The sequence below is a fragment of the Macaca fascicularis genome, chromosome 4 (assembly GCF_037993035.2).
Source record: "Macaca fascicularis isolate 582-1 chromosome 4, T2T-MFA8v1.1".
Classification (NCBI taxonomy): domain Eukaryota; kingdom Metazoa; phylum Chordata; class Mammalia; order Primates; family Cercopithecidae; genus Macaca; species Macaca fascicularis.
Genome location: NC_088378.1, coordinates 150,832,350 through 150,852,963, shown reverse-complemented (window position 1 = coordinate 150,852,963; position 20,614 = coordinate 150,832,350). Strand labels below are relative to the sequence as shown.

Below are 20,614 nucleotides of genomic sequence, written 5' to 3'. Positions count from 1 at the left end.
AGAGTCTGGGGCTGGGTATGTGAGACCGGGCCTCTAATTGCAGTTCCTGTGACTTTGTACAACTCCTTTAACCTCTCTCAGCATCATTCTTCGATCCTGCTTTCCTTATTAGTGTGAGGATAAAAATAAAGCAAATTTCAAACTTGAAAGAGAGTTAAAAGATAATCAAGCCCAACCTCCTCATTTTATTAGTGAGAAAACAAGCTTCGCTCAAGGAAACTGAGCCGGATAGAAGCAAAACGTGATTTTTTTAAACCTGATTTAGAGGTTAGTGTATTGCTTCATCACAATGATCTCTAGTCAATAGCTATGGATATACTTCAAGGATGTAGATACTATAGGAATGCAAAGTATTGATATTTCTTTATTAGATTGTGTAAATGTGGTATGCACATTTTTACTTAGAAAGTATGTCTTTTGAATTACGTATATTAATATTTTTATATTGATCTGTAACTGTATAATCACATATATATAACAATCTATGTGTAGGGACATGGTCCTTTTTGTAAAATTCATCACTTTTGTTAATACTCTGACCACTTGACAATATGCTTGACCTTTTTACAGATTATTCTTTAGTGTAATATTCAATATATATAATAAATTACAAGAGTCAGTATTTCAGTTGTAGATGTTCCACTGGGACTCGGTTGAGGAAAAGTATATAAAGCACATTACACAGCATTGCATTTTGAAATAATAAAACTTTTGCAACACTGTAACTAAATATAATGACATCTTGTCAAATATAGTATTTTCTTTTTATCTTTAAAAAGCCAAAAGCCATTTTGAGGCAAAACAGGCTAAATGAGATTTCTTTAAACCAAATGTGCATTGGCAGCTTTTTAAATTTTGGGTTGTGTTTGTGTTTTGTCAGCTTTATATTACATATATTTTTTAAACAACTTTATTGAGGTATAATTGAAGTACAGTATTCTGTACATATTTAAATACAATTTTATCAGTTTTGACATGTTTATACACTGGTGAAACCATCACCACAATCAAGATAAAGAACATTTCTGTTATCCTCAAAACATTCCTCAGAGCCCCTTTGCCATCCTCTCTCCTTCCAACTCCGTCCCCAGAAAACCACTGACTTGTCTTTTCTCACCATAAATTAGTTTGCATCGCTAGAATTTTATATAAATAGAATCATAAGCATACACAGTTTTTTGGCCTGGCGTCTTCACTTAGTGTATTTTTGCAATTCATCTATGTCATTGTGTGTATCAAAATTTCGTTCTTTTTTCTTTCCCTTTGCTCAGTAGGCATTGTGTGGATAAGGATGCCATCCTTTGCTTACCTGTTTGTTGGACACTTGCATTGTTTCCACTTAATGGCTATTACAAATAAAGCTGCTATGATCATTTGCATACAAGTCCTTGTGTGGAAATACCTTTTCCTTTCTTTTGGGCAAATATCTAGACCTGGAATAATTGGGTTATATGGTATGCTTAATTATTTATGATGCTGCCAACATGTTTTACCAAAATGATTATGCCATTTACATTCCCACCAGCAGTGAATAAGAGTTCTGGTTGTTCAAAGTCATTGTCAGTGTTTGATATGGTCAGTCTTTTTAATTTTAACCAATCTAATGGATATGCAGTATCACTTATATATTTTATTTTCCATTAGATTTTAACCAATCTAATGGATATGCAGTATCACTTATATATTTTATTTGCTTTCCTATGGGCACTAATGATGCTTGTATGTTTTATGCACTTTTGTCCATTTGCTTATCTTTTGCGAAGTGTCCATTCAAATATTTTGTCCATTTTTCTAAACACTTGAGTTGTTTCTTATTATTTAACTGCAAAAGTTCCTTATAATATTTTGAATACAAGTCCTTTATCTGATAGTTGTTTGGAGAAAATTTTCTTCTACAATATAGCTTCCCTTTTCATTTTTCAGTGATTTTTTAAGAACAAAAGTTTTAGATTTTGATGAAGTCTGATTTATCCATTTTAGCTTGAAAGTTTTGTATTTTGTGTGTGTGTTTTATTTAACAAAACTTTGCCTACCATAAGATTACAGCTGTTTTCTCTCATGTTTTAGGAGTTTTATAGTTTTAGGTTCTACGTTTAGGTTTATGATTATTTTTACTCAAATTTTGTGTCAAGTGTGAGGTGGGGATCATTGTACTTGTTTTTTCAGTGTTGATTTCCAGTTGGTCCAGCATCCTTTGTTGAAATGACTTTGTTTTCTCTGTTGAATTCTCTTGACACGTTGTCAAAATTCAAGTGATCATATATGCTTGGGTCTCTTTCTAAACATCCTATTTTGTTCCATAGATCTATGTCTCTATTTTTTTTTTTTTTTTGCCAATAATCCACATTCTTGGTTACTATAGCTTTATTGTATATCTTGAAGGTTAAGTGAATTCTCTACCTTTTCACTATCTAGATCCTTTGCATTTCCATATCAGTTTTACAATCAAGTTGACAATTTCCAAAAAGAAAAATTTAAAAAAAAGAAAAGAAAATCTTGGTATATTTTGTTTGGAATTACATAGAATCTATAGATCAGTTTTTGGAGAATTGCCATTCACAAATATGCCATTTATTTATGTATTGTCTAATTTATTATAGCAGTTTTTTGTAGTTTTTAGGCGAGAGGTATTGGATATATTTTCTTAGATTTATTTCTAGGTATTCTCTTCTCTCTGCCCAACTACTATAATAGGAATTTGAAAGAAAATAATTTTCATTTATTTTTGCTATGAATACATAATTATAGGATACTTTTTATATTAACATTTATCCTGCACATGGCTTAATTCTTTTATGGTTTATGTAAGTTTTGGGGCGTTCCTTGGTATTTTCTCTACAAACAATATATAATATGCCAATATTGACAGTTCTGTTTCTTCATTTTTGGTTATTATTCATTTGTTTCCTCTCTTGATGGGATCAATCGTACCCCAAACCTCAGCATCATGCAATATACCAATGTAACAAACCTGCATGTGATTATATGGTTTTCCTCCTTTACTAGGTTACTGTTGTAAATGACATTGATTTCTGCATGTTTAACCAACTTTGCGTTTCTAAGAAAGCCTACTTTTGTTATGATGTATTTTTTTTTTTATACAGCTGTGTCATTTAATGATGGGGTTATGTTCTGAGAAGTGTGTTATTAGGCAATTTTGTCATAGTGCAAACATCATAGAGTGTTCTTTCACTAACCTGGATAGTAGAGCTTACTAGGCTACATGGTAGGGCCTACTGCTCCCAGGCTACAAACCTGTACAGCATGGTACTCTACTGAATACTGTGAGGGAATTGTAACACAATTGTATTTGTGTATTTAAACATGTCTAAACATACCAAAAAGGAAATGTGTTGAGCTAGGACATTCTGATAGCTACGATGTCATGTTACTGACCGGCTACCATGTCACTAGGCAACAGGAATTTTTCAGCTCTGTTATAGTTTAATGGGACCACTATCATATATGTACTTTATTGTTGACTGAAACATCATTATGCAGCACATGACTGTATATAATGAATTACATTTGATAACATTTTGTTAGTATCTTTACATCTATGTGAAGTACTTTGGAATTTTTTTTAAATAATTTTTTTTTAATTTTGATATTAGTCTTATGCTGGACTTATAAAACCAAGTTGGGCAGTGATACCAACTTCTTTATCTTCTGAAAATATTTATGTTAGATGAGTGTTATTTCTTCCTTGAAACTTTGCCAGAGTTTACTACTGAAAACATTTTACCCTGGAGTTTTCTTTTAGGAAAGATATTCGATAATTTAATTATATATAATTATACATTATTAATTATCTTCATATAATTAATTATATATAGTTATATATAGTATGTATTATATATATTTGGGCTTGTGGATTGCTGAATTAAATATTTATTTGTTATTAAATACATATATTGTAACTGTTTTTCTCGTGTCAATTTTGGTAAGTGTATTTTTTAAGAAAATTGTCAATTTTATGTAATTGTTGCATATTTTGCTGTAATATTGTATTGTTACCCCCAACAACAGAATATTGTATTGTTACCCCCAACAACAGAAGTCTGTTGGTTCTGTGTCATTCCTGACATTAGTGATTTGTGTCCTTTCTCTCTTTTTCTTATATACATCCTAGCTAGGACTTTTTAAATTTTATTGATTCTTTTTTCAAGTAACTAGCTTATTAGATTTTTGTCTATCTGTTTTATCTTTCATGGATTTCTGCTTTTTGATATTTTCTTCCTTCTACTTTGAGTCTTTAGACCATGGTTGAATTTAAGTCCAAGATTAAATTACATATTTTCCGTTTGTCCTCTCTGTTTTTTTATCTTCATTTCTCTATTTCTCTTATTCCTGCCATGTTTTAGTTTATTTGAGTATCTTTTCACATTCCATTTTTATTTATCTAATGTATATTGGCTAAATCTCTTTTGTGTGTGTGTTTTCTGTAGAAGTTTTATTATACATACCAGGCCTTTCACAGTTTATTTAGAGTTAATATTATGCCATTTCACATAAAAAGTAGAACAATTTTGGGGCTGGGTGCAGTGGCTCACACCTGCAATCACAGCACTTTGGGAGGCCAAGACAGGAGGATCACTTGAGCCCAGAAGTTTGAGACCAGCTTGGGCAACACACAAAACCTTGCCTACAAAAATAGAAAAGAATAATTTAAACACAGTAGACAAATTGCAATAATATAAATGATCCTCCACTGAGCCTTATGTTGTAATTTTTGTATGTATTGTACGTATGTACATAAAAAATCCCAGCAGATAATAAAATACTGTTTGTTTTAAATAGTTATATGTATTTTAAAGAACTTCAAAAGGAAAAACAATCTTTTGTATTTACCCAGAAATTTACCATTTCTGTTGCTGTTTCTTCATTCCTAAAGATCTATGGTCCTCTCTAGTATTATTTTCATTCAGCGTGGAGAACTTGCTTTAGCAATCTTATATTCAACTCTCCTAGTGATGAATTAACTTACTTTTCCTTTATCTAAAAATGCATTCATTTTGCTTGCATTTCAGAAGAATGTTTTCACTAGGTATAGAGTTTGGAGTTGACAGTTCTTTTCTTTCAGCCTGTAAAGAAGTTGTCTGCTACCAGGCCTCCATGGTTTCTGATGAGAAATCTTCAGTATTTCCACCTATTCCTCTCTATAATGAGGCATATATTTCTAGCTGTTTTGAATAATTTTTTCTTTATATTTGGTTTTCACCAGTTTCACTGTGATGTGTTTAGGTGTGATTTTCTTTGGACTTGTGTATGGCTGCGCTTCTTGACTCTGTACATTTATGGATTTGATTAAATGTGGAAAGCTTTTCGGCATTGTACCTTCCAACAATTTTCCTTCTCAGTCTCTCATCTCCTTCTGGTACTCCAAACACATTAGTTTTGATCTTTGGAAATTTTCCTACAGGTCCCTGAAGCTCTGTTCACTTATTCTTTATTCTCCACTTTCATTCTCTGTTCTTCAGATTAGATTATTTCTATCGAGCTCTTTCCAAGTGTTAAATTGAGTTTAGCCTAAACCAGCCTCCTTACAAATTTTAGGTTCAGCCTAAAGGTTTATCTGTACATCGTGAACTATAACCTAAATGGAGTTGAGTCTACTCTTGTTCCAGTCACTGAATGTTGGCCAATCCAAGGTGGCCAGCTGTCCAACCATGTTCAAATAAGGCAGATGCCAAGCTGTAACCAATCCAGCTGCTTCTGTACCTCACTTCTGTTTTCCGTAGGTCACTTTCCTTTTTCCTGTACATAAGTCTTCTTCCACTGCATGGCTATGCTGGAGTCTCTGTGCCTTCTTTGGCTCAGGATGCTGCCCAATTTGCAAATCGTTCTTTGCTCAATTAAGCTCTGTAAAACTTAATTCGGCTAAAGTTTTTCTTTTAACACAAATTTGCTGATTTTTTTTCTGCATTGTTTTCATACTGCTTTCAAGTTCACCTAGCGTATTAGTCCGTTTTCATACTGCTGATAAAGACATACTGGCGACTGGGTAATTTGTAAAGAAAAAGAGGTTTAATAGACCCAAAGTTTCACATGATTGGGGAGGCCACACAATCATGGTGGAAGGCAAAAAGCACGTCTTACATGACGGCAGGGAACAGAGAGAATGAGAGCCAAGCAAAAGGGGTTTCTCCTTATAACACCACCAGATCTCATGACACTTATTCACTACCAAGAGAACAGTATGGGGGAAACCACCCCCATGATGCAATTATCTCCCACTGGGTCCCTCCCACAACACATGGGAATCATGGGAGCTGCAATTCAAGATGAGATTTGGGTAGGGACACAGCCAAACCATATCATGTAGTGAGTTTTTCATTTTAAATCCAGTAATGTGCTGCATTACAATGTTTCAGTCAACAACAGAATGTGTATATGACAGTGGTCTCAAGATTATAACAGAGCTGAAACATTTCTGTCACCTAGTGATGTCGTAGCCGTCGTAATGTCACAGCGCAATACATTACCTTTTCTATGTTTAGATATGCAAATACATAACATTGTGTTATAACTGCCCACAGTATTCAGCATAGTAACATACTGTACAGGTTTGTAACATAGGAGCAATAGGATCTACCATATAACCCAGGTGTGTAGTAGACTATGCCATCTATGTTTGTGTAAGTACACTCTGTGATGTTCACACAATGATGATATTGCCTAATGACACATTTCTCAGAATGTATCCCCATCAAGTGACACGTGACTATACTGTATATTTCACTTCCCAGCAATTTAATTTTTTTATAGTTTATTGTCTATTGAGAATTTTTATGTTTTCATTCATTTGAAGAGTGTTTTTACTTACTTATAACGCATAGTTGTAAGAGCTGCTTAAACTGTCTTAAACTAGCTAGATCATCAGGTAACTTGATAAGTTTTTGGTTTTTTTGTCATGAGAATTGGTCTTTTTTTGGTCTACTGAGTAATTTTGGGTGGTGTGGATATTGTGAATCTCTGTTGTATACAGTCTGTTAGAACATTCCTAATATGCTTATTTTAACAAGCAATCAGGCCACTTAAATTCAGACTGTAAGTTGTGTCTCATCTTCTGTGAGAGGTAGTTCAAATCTCAGTTACCTTTTTAAATTCTTGGCTTTATTGGTTTGTGTCTCTCCTATGCCTATGCAGTTCAGGGGTTAGAATAAGACTTGTGCAGACAGCTCAAATCTCTGTTTGGCTTCCAAAGCATTTGCGGTCTTTATTTGGGACTGTCTCATAGAAGCTTAGTTCAAGAATTATGCTGATAGTTTTGTGAGGTTCTTTCACAAATTAAAGGATTCCCTTCACTTTCTCTTTTATCTGTGGGATTCTCCTTAAACTCTCGGGCTCACAGGAGACTTTCTTTTTGGTTTCTTTTGCCAGAGAAACAGGATTGGTCTCAGAGTTTATCTGCTTGTGCAGCTGCCATTTCCTCACCATTCTGCAACTGAGGTCTACCCTTGAGATCATACTGCACAAGAAAGAAGCAACGTGGAAAACTCATCACTGTGCAGGTCACTTTTCCAACTTTCGACTCTCTTCTATGGTTTGCTTGCTTTTGAGAGGTGGTTGTTTTCTTAAATGTATTTTATTCAGTTTTTAGCTGTGATTAGAATGAGGAAAGGGCTACCATGATTGAACTAGAATGTTTATTAAATTTTTTTTGCCCGAAAAAATACTGATTATATGTCAAGGTATAGAACCTGTCTTTTAAAATTAACCAAACCAAGCCAGGTACAGCAGCTCATGCCTTCTGAGAGGCCCAGGTGGGAGGATTGCTTGATCCCCGGAGTTTGAGACCAGCCTGAGCAATGTAGTGAGACCCTGTCTCCACAAAAAAAAATTTGAAAATTAGCTGGATGTGGTGGCTTGCACCCGTAGTTCCAGCTACTCCAGAGGGTAGTAACTGAGTATGGTAGTATGGTAGTACTGAGATGGGAGGATCACTGGTGGTCAAGACTTCAGTGAACCGTGATCGTGCCACTGTACTCCAACATGGGTGACAGAACAAGACCCTGTCTCAAAACAAAAAAAAAAAAAAAAAAAAAAAATTAACCTAACCATTGTAACAGATGAAGTCCTGTCTTCATGAGTTAGTTGTGTAGAGAAGGGCAAAAGTGATTGTTAAATTGTGACTATCACACACACCTAATTTAATAAAATAGCTGCTTGTGATACTTTAGATTTCACATTCCACCTATTGTGTGTACTTAGTATTATTGTCAGTGAGTAAAAGACAACACTGTGTTTTCCTCCTCCACTGGGTTATTAAAAATAAAACCAATTGTATATTTGAAGTGTTTGGTGCCTTCAGAATCAAGTTGTATATAAATTACAGTGGTATTATTTTTCTAATGCATAACTAATTCTTAGATATTGTTAAAGCCCCTATGACTGATTCTTTGAGATGATTTAAGTCTAAGACTTAGTTAAATATAAAGTTTAAAATTAACATTGGTGACAGTGTTTCTTGTTGTAAGTGCAAATAGTGGTCAGTGACAACTTCCTTATGAAGTCAAGTTTACATAATGCTACAATATAAAAAGCAAAGGATAAATTGCTGTGTTTGATGCACATTTTGGATGTAGTACCATTTTCTTCTTTTTTTCCTCAGAATAATCAAGGGCAAATGTGAATCCTGTGTTATGTGTTTCTACTTTTTTGATGGTGATTAGTGACTTGTAAGGAAATGAAAGAATGAGGGCAGCAAGGCCATTTTATGTAACATTGAAGTTAAATTGTTCTTTTAAAAAAAAAGGATGTATGGGGCATATGATAAACCGTAAGATTTTCCATATGCTGATGATATCCTTCTGACCCTGAATTGGATCAAATTATTTAAATATGGCTCAGATAAGAAGCACATTGCAGTTCAGATGAAAGAGTATCCTAATGGAAACTTTCCAAACATTTATTATTCTTGCTTGCCTCTTGAAATGGTGGGCATAGAAATAGCAAGTCTCTGAATATATGTTATTATTTGTGAAATGATGAGCTATTTAGACATTATGTTATATGACCACGAGACTTTAAAAAATAGTTACCTGATTAATCTCTAATTTATTGTATCACATGACCTCAGTATTTTATAGTTTTCACAATTGAGATATAACTGGCGCTTGGTAAAATGCCCAGATCTTAAACATAAAATTCAATGAATTTTCACATGAAGTCCATACACTTTTTACATATATTCCCCAGATCAAGATATAAAACATTTCTGTCATTCCTGAAATTGTTTATTGTACCCTTTTCCTTTCAATAGCTCCCATCCTCCAACTAGAGTCAGTCACACCTTTGTCAACTTAGATTAGTTGCCTGTTCCTCAGGTGCATGTATATATGTGGCAGCAAACAGTGTGCACTCTTGCATAATGTTTTCAAGATTCATGCATGTGTTGTATTTTCATCCATGTGTTGTATGTTATTTCATTTCTATTGTTGGAGAATATTCAATTGTATCAATATTCCCCAGTTTCATTGTTCATTTTTCTCTTGCTGGACTTTTGACTCACCTTCATTTTTGAGCTATCATGAATAAAGCCACTTAGGACAGTCTGTATGTCTTTTTGTGGAGACAGTTCTCATTTTTTACATGAGATAATAAATTTATTATAAATTGATATGTAAATTTGCCTATTTGGATTTCTATTTCATGCCAACTTTTAGAATCTAATTTGCTATAAAAAACGGTCCCAAAAGGTAAAAGTTACACTAAAAAATTCTAACGTTATTTGAAAGATTATTCTCCCTTATTTAAAATATGGATTATCCATATTTGATTCTCCTGTGTAAACTGCAAGGAAAAATTAAACTTTATAAATCTGTAAAAAGCATATGAAAATTAAAACACTACACACATGACATTCTCACTTTTTCCAAACAACTGATGTGACCATTTCTCCCTTCAAGGGCCAGCCACATGACTCATATCCTTTCTCCACCATACTATTTTACTATACTATGATAAGCAGTGTATTCGCCCATCTCCCCATGAGACTGTAAGCTCCCTGGAGACAAAGACCATCTGTGTCTTTTCTTTTTATCCCTGACTTCTAGCGCTTTGCCTGGTACATGGTAGGTACACATTATATGTTGAATGAACTGAACAACTGCCTTTTGTCTAGGGTATATATTTGCTTTGCAAAAGTTGCTTTTGCTATGGAAACACAACATACACTTAGCTTTAGCTCAAGAATTTACTATTCCCTTTATGTCTTAAGGCTTTTGTTTAATACATGAGCTGACTTATCCTAGTTTCCTATTCATGTAAAGTATGCTTCTGATGAAAATACACACTACTGGAAACTTATAAAGGGTTTCTGTTTTATTCGTTTAATAACATTGTTAAAATTTACTGATGTGTCATTGAGAAAAAATAACTTCAAGTGAGGACAACACACACACACATCTTTAACTGATTTTTTCTTCAAGAGTATATAGTAGTACTTAGTACACTGTGTACTTAGTGCATAGAATATAAACATCACTTTGCTTATTTTTATTATTGGGAAAAGGTACAAAATCTGTTTTACACAATTGAAAGACCTTGGAATTATGCATGATTTTTATTACTACTGGGATTTCCATGTTGGATCAAAGGTCATCATTCTAATCGTCTCAGATTCCCTGTTTTTTCTTCTAATTGATCATTGCAATGCCCATCTGTCTGTGGCTCATGGTCTAACCTTTTTTGATAGGGGCAGAGCGGCAGATGGACAGCAGATGGGAGTTTTGCCCTGCCTCGTGGTTCAGATCTTGGCCCAGGCACGAACTGTCAGAGACTGTCAGTTTGTCGTCTCAGCTTGTGGTCTCCAGTGCTGTGTCTGGCATCTCAGCCATGGGTCTGAATTGATGCCAAGCTGGACCAGCTATTTGTCATTGTGACTAGTTAATGTTAATGACTAACATTAAGGGTGGGAGCACCGAGTGAGTGTGTCAGATAACCTGGTAGAATTGTGCTTTCTACTGTGAGCAGGATCCCCAAGACCCCAGAGTCAGCTCATTCTCAGGAGAGAAGTTACAGAATTAGAAACAGGTAGGTGTCTTATAGGCATTTACCTACTTTAAAAACAACACAATTTCCCCAAAGTTCTCCTTCTATACAAAATCACATGAGGACATGAGTGAAAAGTGGAGGTAGATAGACAGTGGCTTGTGTTTTTGTCTAATTGTTGGACAGTTGTCATCTTCTGGAATTCCTAAGGGTACTGCGTGATTCAAACTTTGACTATTGATAACATTTTGAATGCAGTAACTATGACTGCTTCTGCCATCACATTAAAAGACAGTTCCTGAGATTGCTGGTCTTTTCAAAAGGAAAGAAGAAGGTCTTTAAAAAAATTTATTCTGAACTATCAGCACACTCTTTTTATTTTTTTATTTATTTTTTTATGTGTGCATGAATTTGCTGCTTTATAAGTGACTCTTTTCATTTCAGTAGAAACCTGATTGGAGTAAACAGACGAGGCTGGGTGAAGTCTCCTAATGGAGGGTAAGCCTTGGCAGTGACCGTGAATAAAAGGCAATAATGAGTCTGAGTGGACGCTGAGCTCTGTGTTTTTTTCTTATTTATTTAGTTTCTTTAGACTTAGAGCTCCACAGAGATCATATTGTACCATTCCCTTAGCTGAGCTGAGTCCCAATTTTGATGAATAACACAAGAGAGTTTATGTAAGGAATATGTGCCCACAGATCTCTAAATAAATGTCCACAATAAGTACAGAAAACTGTCCCACTCTCTACTAGGGCCATCAGTAACTTCTCACCTAGTTGTAGAGATGTTTAGAATACTCCATTTCTTTCTTGTCCTCTGAACTAAATCAAAATATTATGTCCTGATGGTTAATAGTATTTCTGTTCATACGATAGGTACATGATGACATTATTAGACAGTGTATTAATATGAATTGTCCACATCTGAATATTTTCTTGTATTCTGGGACTCAGAGGTTGCTCTTACATATTTGTAATGAATTATGCTGCTCAATGTTGTTCAAATTATATGAACAACATTGGATTGTTATACTCAAATAAATTATGTTTTCATTCGCTCCAGATATTCTCTTAATTTGATTTAGATATCTGCAGTGTTGACCACCACAAGGCACTTTAAAATCTAGATTATAACAGATGGCTAGACAATTGTTTACTTAAACCTTGAGTAACCCCCACATTATAAAATGAATATAGATTTTATTCCATATTCCATCAGGTATTCTTTTATCTCTTCAGTTTTCTTCTTTCATAATTGAATATATTTAACAATTGTAAAACTGTGCTTCTATCCTCAGGTAAGATAGTGTGTGTATGCATTTGTCTGCTTATGTTTGTAATTATTGTTTAATTTATATATATCTGACAGGTGACCAAGGTGCTTGTATTTTGGAATCTTGGCATTATATCTGTGGCTTCCTTGAGACCAACTCATTTACTCTTTCCTTTTAAAGGAATCTTGAAATGGAAAAAAAAAAATCTTATTACAGTGCTACTCAGGATGGCCTAAAGGACTGTGTTACACCCCTGCTAGCTACTAATGTACTTTAACTTGGATCTTGCTAACATGATTTCAGGTGAGGTGTGGACAGGATCTAATTAGTTATAAATCTGTAAATGCTTGAACAGAGGCTAGCTTGAAATTCTCCACCTGACTGATACTGCTGTAATACTGTAATCCCAGAAAGCTCTCTTGAATGAATTTCCATTAGCCATGGAGTTAAGGGAAAGTCATGAACTTGAGGAAATTAAGCAATGTCTGTGACTTAGCCAGTTAAATAGAAGCTTTGCTTTACCAGTACGCTATCTGCTTCCCTGTAGTCTTGTTCTTGCTTTGGGGTGGCAGTTCTTAGATTACAACCACAATGAGCTGTGCTACATCATGTTGAAGCTATCTCACACTGAACGTCTTCTATAAATAGCTAATTTCTTGTGTTTAATCATCCTTTAGATTACATAGTACTTATGGATTACAAAGAGTTTTACTCCACTTTGTCTCTTACGATCTTTTAAACCTCCCATTAGGCAAGCAAAGAAGAAACCTAAATAACCAAGAAAACAAATCAAAGCTCAGCATCCAGTTATATTAATTATTGCCTTTTATTCATACTCATTGCTATTGGATATAGAATAGCAAATAAGAAAAAACGTCTTCACCTTCAAGAAGCTTACATTCTGATAAGGCAGGCTGTAAATAGAAGAGCAAATACTAGAACATCAGATCTAAATAAGTGCTATGACAAAGAATAAGGCTAACATGTCAGAAAATGAGGGAGAGGAAGGTGAAATTTGATGTAGGCTGGTCAGAGCCAGCCCATATATGTGTGTGTGTGTGTGTGTGTGTGTGTGTGTGTGTGTATATATATATTTACAGATTGACAGGTTGTGAATCGCACAAATCTTAAGCATGCAGAGAGATATATATATACACACTCACATTGATATAACCTGTACCTCCATCAATATATAGAACATTTCTTTTCTCTTTCTTTCTTTCATTTTTTTTTTTTTTTTGTGAGACAGGGTCTCACTCTGTCACCCAGGCTGGTATGCAGTTACATAATCATGGCTCACTGTAGCCTCAATCTCTCACCTCAGCCTCCTGAGTGTCACCACACCTGGCTAATTTTTGTATTTTTTGTAGAGACAGGGTCTCCCCATGTTGTCTAGGCTGGTCTAGAACTGGGCTCAATCGATCCTCCTGCCTTAGCCTCCAACAGTGTTGGAATTACAGGCGTGCACCACTGCGCCCAGCCTATATAGAACATTTCTATAAAATATAAAGATTATAAAATATAAAGATATAAATATTATAAAACATAAAGATTGCTCCTGCACTTTTCTCCCCCATTGCCCCCAAGGGGAACACTGTTCTGATTCTTTCTTCATAGATGACTTTAGCCTGTTCTGGAATCACAGAGTATACACTCTGTTGTGGATGGATTCCTTTGCTCCTCTTGTGGGTTTTGGTATGTAACCATGTTATTGCTCTATTGTGATCATTCCTTTTTATTGTGTCCTGTTGTCTGGATATACCACAATTTGTTTATCCATTCATCTGATGAAGAATATTTGGATTTCTTCTGGTGTTTGTCCATTGTAAATAAAGCTGTTAGGAACCTTTTTATACCACGTTTTTTGTGCGTCTGTACCTACAGTTCTTTGGGGTAAATACCAAAGGGTAGGTGGTTAACTTTATAAGAAAGTTCCATACCGGTTACTAAAGAGGTTTTACCATTTACTCTCCCACCAGCAATGTAGGAGAGTTCTGTTTTTTCATATCCTCTTCGACATTTGGCGTCATCAATCTGTTAAATTTCAGCCATGTGAGTGGGTGTAGGGTGGTTTCTCATGTGGTTTTGATTTGCATTTCCATAATGACTAATGATGGTGAACACTATTTCATGTGCTTTTTGGTTATTCATAAAGATTTCTTTGTGAAGTGCCTGTTCAGGTCTTTTGCCCGTATTTTAAATTGCATTGTCTTTTTTATTGAGTTGTAGGAGTTAGAAGTCCTTTGTCGGATATATATACTGTGAATATTTTCTCCTAGTTGGTAGCATTAACCACTTATTTTCCGTATGGTGTCTTTCTTTTCTTTTCTTTCTTTTTTTTTTTTTGAGACAGAGTCTTGATCTGTCACCCAGGCTGGAGTACAGTGGCATGATCTTGGCTCACTGCAACCTCTGCCTCCCGGGTTGAAGCAGTTTTCCCACCTCAGCCTCCCGAGAAGCTGGGACTACAGGTGTGTGCCACCACACCTGGCTAATTTTTTTTGTAGAGACGAGGTTTCACCACATTGGCCAGACTGCTCTTGAACTCCTGACCTCAAGTGATCCGCCCGTCTCGGCCTCCCAAAGTGCTGGAATTACCGGCATGAGCCACTGTGCCTGGCTTCCTTATGGTGTCTTTCAAAGATCAAATGTTTTAATTTTGGTGAAATCCATTTATATGTTTTTTCTATTATTTTTAATGTTTTCTTATGCTAAGATGTTTGTCTTTCCCAAGATCATAAAGATACTCTTTTATGTTTTCCTTCAAAAGGTTTATTGTCTTATGTTTATGTTAAGATCTGTAATCTAGGATACAGAAGTACTTTGGGGCTTTGGTTGAAAAATCAAGATTTGGGGCATCCAATTAGGATGTAGAAAGCTGAAAAAAGAATATTTCCACCCTTACAAGAACAACAAAATAGCAGAAATTTTGCAAATATATGCTGTTCTTGAACCTATGAGAGAACTGAGGTCTCAGAGAAACCAACTAAAACTTAAAATCCAAGGACGGACAAGTGTCTCTCAGGAGAGATAAGGGGCTAGCCCCTTATCTGGAGCAGATGCCTAGGACACTGGTAAGAAGAATTCCACTAAAATGTTTAACAAATTGATAAAGGCCAAGATTGAGCTAGTTAAAGCAACTAAAACCCCTGGGGACTGCAGACACAAAGGAGATTTGCACTTCTTGGCAGGTTCTTCTTCACTGATGTTCAGGATATGCATAAAAAGGATAGGGCAAGAGTCAAAAAAAAAAAAATTTCCCTTGTGCAGGCCTGAGAGGGTGTTCAGGGGAGGGCATAAAGACCCACCTCTATCACTTTCCCCTCTCTCTCCTACGGAATAAAAGCCTTAAACTTCATGGGGAAGAACAACAAACCCTGTTGTCCTTAGGGAACTGGCAAAAACTTACTGCAGCTGAAGGGAGGTACAGAAAAATCTCTGTTCCCCTGGGATGAGGCAGGAACACATCTTAGGCCCAGACCTGTAGATGGGGGAGAAGCAGAAACCAAAGGAAAGCCCTACCTTCAAGACCCAGGACTCACTGTCTGCCCAGTTAATCATTGCAACAGAGAACATCTCCTACACACATCACCTAGCCAACGAGTGACAAGTGGCTATACCAGGATGATATACCAGGTTACAAATGGAAAACTAAGAACAGGGAATTAAATAGGTTACCCAAAGTCCCACAGCCAGTAAATGGAAAAACAGATTTGAACCCAGATAGTCTGGTGCCAAAGTCCCCATAACCACCATGCAATATTGCAGAGGCAAGAGAGTAGGGACTTGGAGGCAATGAGGCAAATCAGAAGAGTGACTCTCCTGGAATGAACAGAAGTGGCCAATAGACCATGTGGTTTTAGGAAAGAGGATGCAATTGACAAGATCAAATTTAGCAGAGCTGTTGAAACAGGTGAGAAAGGAAAAGTGTTCATTGGATTTAGCAATGTAGGGGATTTTGTTTAAGTTTTAACAGTAAGCCGTTTTACTATAATTGTGAAGATTGGAACCAGAATTCACTGGATTCAGAAATGAATATAGAGTGATGAAGATGAATTAGTAAAAATAGCCCACTTTCACCAAAAGTTTGGACAGGACGAGGAGATGGAGCATAGGTATGGAGTGACATGCAAAGAGGAGTGGTTTTTAAAAATAAAAGTGGGCCGGGTGTGATGGCTCACTCCTGCAATCCCAGCACTTTGGGAGGCTGAGGAGGGTGGATCACCTGAGGTCAGGAGTTCAAGACTAGCTTGGCCAACATGGTGAAACCCCATCTCTACTAAAAATGCAAAACTTAGCTGGGTGTGGTGATGCGCCTGTAGTCTCAGCTACTCGGGAGACTGAGGTAGGAGAATTACTTGAATCTGGGAGGCAGAGATTGCAGTGAGTCGAGATCATACCACTGCACTCCAGCCTGGGCAACACAGCAAGACCCCATCTCAAAAAAAGAAAAAAGATAAAAGTGTTTTGGGCTTGCTTATGAGACAGGGTGACAAAGCCAGTAGGATGAGAAAGTTTGTCCTCACAAGAAAGAAGAATAAATTGAGTACAATGTAGTTGGTAATAGTTTATAAAATAGAGTATAGGCATAAGGAGGTTTGTTGATTTATCTGGGGTATGTTTTGTGGCAGTTTTCTGAGCGTACAAACACCCTTACTTTTTTTTTTTTTTTAGCTTCTTATAGTATTATTTTAAGAGATATCTAATTTGCTCAATTTCAGTATATTCCTTATGTGAGCTAAGTTTTTATCTATACTTAAAGACACATGTGAATTTCACATACTTCTTGTGTAAATTTTTTTGAGTGAGCTAGCCAGGAAAAAGTTATTTCATCTTTGCTGCTGTGTGTTGATATGCATTCTGTCAGAATACAGCTTTTTGTAATGCTGCAATAAACTGTCACTCTAATGTGGTAACATGTAATAGATACAATAACTCAATCATTCCATATTACTTGACATAATAAAGAAAATGACTTGAAAAACACAGCCTAAAGAACAAAGTTGAAACTCTAGTTAGCACAGGTTTTAGGCTTTCTACTGTTGTAGGCGATACCTTCGGAGTTGATAGCTTTGGAGGCAAGGACCGTGAAGACCTTCATGTCTTTATCACCATTGTCTAGAATGGTGGATGCCTCAGAATGTCAAAGGTATGGGAAAAGAGGATACATTTGTTTAGATTTATTATCAATATTTTAAAGCACATGGCTATTTTAAATGATTTAATCCTGTGTGTGACAATTAGTCGAACCTCCAGAAGTCCTGGAATTTCAACTACAGCCATGAAGTTTCAGCTGACTTGAGAGATTTAGTTTGATGGCCAATTACTATGGGCAGCCTAGAAGGCATTGCACCCGGCAGAAGCACTGGGAACATCCTTTCCTTATGCTTCTAAAACTTGAGATGATATCATCAGCTCCAGTCCCATCGTATCCATCTTATTCTCAATATTCACTCTCTCCATTGATACAAGTGTAGTACCTTTGTTATTTTGAAAAAATGCATTGGTTTTTACTCCAAACAGGAGATGGTTTTATTTATACCAATATCTTAAATATTATCACATATTAAGGAAAAAATTAAAAGTTTACATTTAGAAATTGAGTTGACATTGGGAACTTTAGGTTAACTGTCACAGTGGGTCACAGGGAAGAACTTGGCCACATTTGTCAACCATATTTGGCCTAGTTTTCTGCATATGTTTGCCAGATGCAACAGCCAGTTTATTGCTGGAGGGCACAAAAATCTGGAGGAAAGGCTTGGCACTTGTGCTGTTTAACCCACTGGGGGGTCTTATTTTTGCTGAGATTTTGCCTACAGAGATCTGATTGTACAATAGAGAATGAATGGGAGAACGAGGCTTCTCTTTGCTTTCCATAAACTAGAGATTTATAGAATGCTCGTGTCAAGCATTTTTGGGAGCACAGTTGCAAAAAAAAAAAGGAAGATTAAAAATGTTATCTGTACTGTGAAGAATACAGTTCTAGGTGTGAATGGTGAGGCAAATGAGCCAATTAACCAACATGTACTCTTTATTAAGGGGGCTCTCAATTTCCCGGAAAGTTATCACTCAAAATGGGAAGCATGAATATATATATATTTTTATAAAATTGGCCTGATACATAAAAGAATTTCAGAATTTTTGACAAATCAATCCTATAATTAGAGGTTATATATTTATAGCTGATTCAAATCCCAAAATGAATAGAGATGTCAAAGCCTTGAGCATATTGAACATTTACACATGAATAAGCAAGATGGCAGAAACTGTTTTCAGGCAGACCTATTTTTTTTTTTTTTTTTTTTGCCTTTGTATGTTTTTGGTGGTTCTTCAACTTGCAATTTCCATATAATATTTTTTCATGTTTACGTTAGCATGTAATTAGCATACATATGATTCCATAGTGGATATGTAAATACTCCCTACTCCCCAAATAGGTCAGATGGCTGTGGGTTTTATTTTGTTTAATACTATACTTCTAGACTATTTGTTATTTAGACAGTAATTGTATTTTTTTTCTTTTTAATTATTAATTTGAGTCGTGGCAGCTTATTAAGTCTCGTTTTTAAGTCAAAGACATTAATGTTTCAGGGCAGGTGTTTGAGTTTCAGAATTTGGAGGAATAGAGTTAAACACATTTATATTATTTTTCCCTTTCACCACACTTAGTATTTGAAGACTGTAGTCACTCTTTAACTATCAAATTTTTTTTCCATTATTTTCATAAAACTTTCATACAACCAGACACCTAAATACTATCGCAAAGTCATAACTTACTTCTGGAGGTAGTCGCTCTGTAACTCTTCTCAGATCACTGGGAGATATCTGGGAAATGTTTGAGGCAAATATTTCAATGAAGTGAATACCGAATTTATTTTAATGCTGTGTGTGTGTGTGTGTGTGTGTGTGTGTGTATGTGTTGAGTGAAAAAGACAGAGAAGCACACTATAGAGAATGTATTTCAATGATTAAAACATGCAGAGAATAAACCAGTTAAAGTATCATTTAATTGGACATCTTATCTTTCACCTAATACAGATGTATAAGGATTATGAGTAAAGTTATACATCTTTATATATATGTGTGTATATATGTATGTATATTTATATATATGTATGGATACATATATATATTTATATCCAAAGGTCTCTGACACAGGCGTGTGCATGTATACACACACACACACAAACACACGCCTTTGCATTTCTTTTTTTGTTTTTGAGACGGATTCTCACTCGGTCGCCCAGGCTGGAGTACAGTGGCGCAATCTCAGCTCACTGCAACCTCCACCTCCTGGGTTCAAGCGATTCTCCTGCCTCACTAGACTACAGGCGCCCACCACCATGCCTGGATAATTTTTGTGTTTTTAGTAGAGACGAGGTTTCACCATGTTCGCCAGTCTGGTCTCTAACTCCTGACCTCAAGTGATCTGCCCGCCTTGGCCTCCCAAAGTGCTGAGATTACAGGCGTGAGCCACTGTGCCCAGCCTGCATTTTATTTCTGGTTAGCTCAGGTCAGTGAGTCATTACTGCTGGGTACAGATGTGAAGTGCTGATGATTCCTCTAACACTGCTATGGGAACAAATGGGGCTAACTGTGGCTGCTCCAGAGAGGTACAGTTTGTAGGGCACTGAGATTGTTGAAAAAGAAAATGACCAGTGATACATGGGTAGGGAGCTGGGGTGGGTGGCCCTCATCACTTCCATGTCACTATATACCCTATATTTCTATCTTTCCCTTGGTGATTTGCAGATTTATTGATACAAATATTTTCAACTAAGTAATTCTTCACATCCTAACATGTGTAATGAAATTCCTACTTGTAGAGTTACTGTGTACTCTTAGTAACCATTGGAAGCATGGAAAAAATTGATTTGGAAAGCCTGAAAGCCCTATGATAATAAAAATCATACAGCACTTAACTTGCCTGGTGTATTGTAATTACATTTGTCTGTCTTCCCCCACCCCCATACTGTGATTTCATTAAAAGCAGGGACAAATTTTAAATTTCCAGATTTTAAATTTCACAGTTTCTTATAGCAGAAGTATTCAATAAAGGGTAGTTGAATGAAGAAAATGGTGAATGAAGTTTAATGAAACATCAGGATCTCTCTATTTTGTTATCTTTACCAAAATCATTATGTTTTTTGCTTAGGTAAGTGACAGGAATTTATATTTCTTTTTTTGTATTTACTGAGACTGTCAAAGAACTATGATATTCGTAATGAAAAGAACACTGGAATGATAATATCAATACCTGAGTTTAAATGTTGGTGTCACCTCCTAGAGCCTTCCTTTCTTCATCTGTAAAATGGGCTAATAATATCTACCCCATGTAAGTGTTAT

General features: G+C 35.7%; 1 protein-coding gene across 30 annotated transcripts in view; it reads left to right on the top strand.

Moving 5' to 3' along the window:
• Positions 1-20,614, top strand: part of LOC107129614 (uncharacterized) — a 487,674-nt gene that overhangs the window by 428,382 nt on the left and 38,678 nt on the right. For 14 of the 30 annotated variants that reach the window (XR_012434191.1, XR_012434179.1, XR_012434199.1 and 11 more), the window contains one exon: positions 7,384-8,294. The exons of 1 other annotated variant lie outside the window; for it this stretch is intronic. The gene's annotated coding sequence lies outside the window, so the exon portion shown is untranslated. Of the gene's footprint in view, positions 1-7,383; positions 8,295-20,614 lie in introns of those variants that run through there. 15 more of the 30 variants (XR_012434192.1, XR_012434189.1, XR_012434181.1 and 12 more) reach the window with 7 other exon arrangements.